This window comes from Sprattus sprattus (genome assembly GCF_963457725.1).
Source record: "Sprattus sprattus genome assembly, chromosome: 14".
Lineage (NCBI taxonomy): Eukaryota > Metazoa > Chordata > Actinopteri > Clupeiformes > Clupeidae > Sprattus > Sprattus sprattus.
The window spans coordinates 29,158,502-29,162,540 of record NC_137912.1 but is presented as its reverse complement, the minus strand read 5'-3'; positions in this window follow the sequence as shown (position 1 = coordinate 29,162,540).

Here is a 4,039-nt window from a genome sequence, read left to right as displayed (position 1 = left end):
GTCTTCTCTTCTATAGTCTTTAAGCTTTGTGCAGTACGAACAAAGTTCCCCAAAATTAGTTTCCCCAAGACAGACGTCTAAGCAGCTGACAACTCATTTCTGCTCACGCAGCAGACTTCTTTACTCAGTTCTGGCAACCTATAAAGGAACACATTACTGAATGTTTAATTACATGCAGTCACGTTAGGAACTGTGGCAATGATATCAAAATAACCATGAAAAACATATCAAAATCCTTTATCAAATATACTGTGATGTATCCATTTAGTTTAATGTTGTTACAAATATAACATACAACTTCAATTCTGTTGCTTCCACCTAAATGGCAAGCAGGGGTATCAAGCAAACACATCTATTTTTTCTAAATCATAACCACACCGCACCAGTTTAACTAGCTACCACATAGACTGCTATTAACCACATTGGATTGTTATTCCTGGTACAGACTAGCCTACTTAGTGAACCAAAATGCAATGTTGCTAAGACAGTACCCACCCAGCCCGTCCCCACAGCATCTACTGTAATAAGCCGGCTTCGAGCGGATGATAAATTGCAGTCAAGTAATATCTGTCAGTCACTGCCCAGCCAACATGTGTGTGTTACCTGGGCACCATGACTACCAAGTAATCTTGGGCTTAGACATTATCAAGTCCCACCGTTGGGTTAACAATAGAGGTCCCACATAGGCAAACCCAAGTGGACTGACTATGTGGGTGCTAAGGGGGTCACTAATGGGTAATGAGTAATGGGCTGCATATATGGGACCCATTTGGGCCAACCTAGGGTTATAAAATGAAGTAATAATTCCAATGCAATAATTTAACATGGCAATCTGACCAGGCATTGGGTATCAACTCCAGAAATTCACACAGATAAAGAAATCATAACATTACAATCCATAAATCAAGTTGTTTCATAGAGTGTAGATGTATCTGGACACAGTATACTATATGAGGCAAGTGCTGGCTCAGAATTTTACCTGGAACAAAGTATATCAAATCTCCAGATGCTCCAGATTCATAAAGAATAAAAAAGATATCTCTGGATTCTTGGGGCTGGTGCAGTTGGAGTTTTGGTCTAAACCTAGATAAAAAGCATGCAAAAACCTTGCAAAACATCACCAACAGTCCAGCTGCCACTGATAAGGGTTTACTAACATGTTAACTGGAGTCTTTTAGCCAAACTGCCACTGATAAGGGATTACTAACATGTTAACTGCTAGTGATGTGCTGTGAAGGCTTTTCTTACATGTTTGCAGGGTGCTCTGACCTGAACAACAAAACTACAAAGCACATATCCCAGATTGCTAGTGGTCGTTCATGTGACCATATATCAAAATATTTGTTTCATTATTAATGAATGAATGTAATCAGAAAATGTCAAATTGTTGAATAGTATTGCTTTGATATACTGGATTACCAGCAAAAACATTCTCAAGAGACTTAGACAGGTCTACACCAGCTCTCCCTAATCTCTGGCATAAAGGACAGAAAATCATCTGATCTTCAAACCCAGAGTAGGCTCCAATGCAACCAGAGTCCAAAAAGTAGTGCCCAACCCTAATAACAGTATGCTAATGAAATATTGGACACGATTTATTTTAAAAACACAAACACGGTCCAAGATGAGCTTAACAAACTGGCTCTCTCACATCTTCTTTTTATGAATAGCAGTGTATCAGTACACTACTATTAAAACAATGACAACTCAGTTTATCTTTCAGTTCAAGGAATCAATGCAATAACTCAAAACATACTTTCACTTACAGTCATTGTTTTAAATTACCTATTAAGGACTGCATTTAAGCCTAGATAAGATTCGTACAAAACACTTCAGAGCACAAAATACTCGCGATTTGTGAATCATGCCCACTGCTGCTTGAAGGTTTAGAAACTATAAACTGTGTGCAATCCTAGGCCAACTGCAGGTAGGCTACAGGAAAGGTATACATTCTAAAAATGTAAAACACCAGGAACGATTTCTTGAATAACATGCTTGACTAACTAATTTAGGCTACTTTGAATGTTGCCCAAGCAAAATATGATTTAATGGTTAGGTAGGCCAACTGGCAGTTTTCAATTACATCTTTTAGTGGGGACGTTACTAAACTGCAGAAAGGGAGCACATAGTGTTGGGTAATCCAGACACAGGCAATAATCGTTTTCCAAATCTGGTTGAGAACAATGTATCTAGGCAATTAGCAAATAATAATCATTTTTTTAAAAACATGACTCAAAGGCACGCCGTGTCTGATTTGCTTATATGCATCTTGAATATTATTGTCTCCACAAATGTACATAGCCTCTCCTTAATTAAGCACAATGCACCTTATTATTAGGTAATGGGCATGAAGTAAGCCTACCTGAACAAAATCGGACAGCACAGGTTGGTCTTCGGTTTCCAGCGGAGATCAGGACAGTTACAGCAGAACACGGGCACTGCCTTTAGGAAAAGCACTGGATTTTCATGCAGGTCGCTTATTTGTGAAGTCATGTAGTTAGCATGTGATACCATGCGGTGGTCGCATGAGGGGACATAATCCGCTTCGACATTTTTTTTTCAAACTTTCAGATGATCTAACAACGAAGCCATGGGCTTTAGTCCAGGCAAAATACCCCATTTTGGAGCCAAAATTAGAATTCATTTAAAAATCTTTTTTTTCAGCATATATTATTTCTATGAGGTGTCCAGAACAACATACTAAAAGTCCTAAGAAATCCTACTTGAGGAAATATGTTTAATTCTCATCGATCTGAGATGTGTGCTAATAATGCATGGCAAAAATACACCTCAAAAATGTAATTTTTTCCTTTACTCCTATCAAAATAAAACTTTACACAATGAAAGTACCCATTTTTGTATTACAAGTTTCTTTGAAAAGGAATTTGAATATGCAAATGAGCTATACACTAATCGAATATGCCCAAAATACACCCAATAGGTAGCCTGACGATGTCATACTCATAATTCTAGTCAGAATATGAGTCTGATGCTGAGCCATTGGGCTGTAATTATGGGGCGTGTTTAACCGAACCAGGAAAAAAACATTCCTCGTCGCTCAATTGGATACCTACAACTAATCAGAGCAACATAGTATGACCATCTGATACATTAAAACTTTTACCGGATCCCGTAGGAAGGACGGCAAAAACATATTTTCGATCGACAAATGCCTTGATCACGTTTCTCTGTTCCTCTTTCAAAATGAATGCGCTGTCAATATCTGTGAGATATGCCTGCTCACGTACTTATTAGCAGCAAGGCTAGCTAGCTACTATGTGTTTCAATGGATTTTTTGTCTAAGCGTTAGCCATAACCTATCAATAATGGTCTAGAGCGCTTCAGTTAAGATCTACAATCCTCAGCAACATTAGTGTCTCACATACACAACTAACCGAGTCAATGTAGACATAAAAAAGTCGTGTAGATAGCTTAAATCACATAAAATATGTCCCACGTCACACTTATTGATTATGTCCTGATTGCATAGGCAAAAAACACCATACCCCTGGCAGGTACAACCAAGCCAGGCAGTTTTCAGGTTAGAGGCCAGTCTAAAAGCAACATTGCCATCTCCCAGTGGCAGTAGGATGATAGAATGAAGATTGGGCCGATGTATGTCATACATGGTGTTTCTGCCTATGGACATATTCAATAAGTGTGGAGCTCATATGCATATTCAAATCAATTTTAAAAGAAACTTGTGATACAATTTTTTTTACTTTTCATGGTTACTTTCATTGTGTTCTAGACCCATGTACATTTACCCCAGATGCGGCCAGAGAGGTCCGAAACTCTTTAGAGGTGATGTGTGGGTTGACTTTTACCTGATTTATTCTTCTTCTGGTGCTTCTTGGTGATGGTCTTGATCGGCGTCCACCTCAAGGCAGAGATGCGGTCATTTTGAATGCCCTCCATTTCTTAATTAATTGTCTTGGATGGATGGATGGAGCTGGACTCTTCTGGAGATGGTCTTATAGCTTTCCCAAGACTGATGGGCTGTCAGTACCTTCTTCATGATGTTCTCGGATATCTTGTT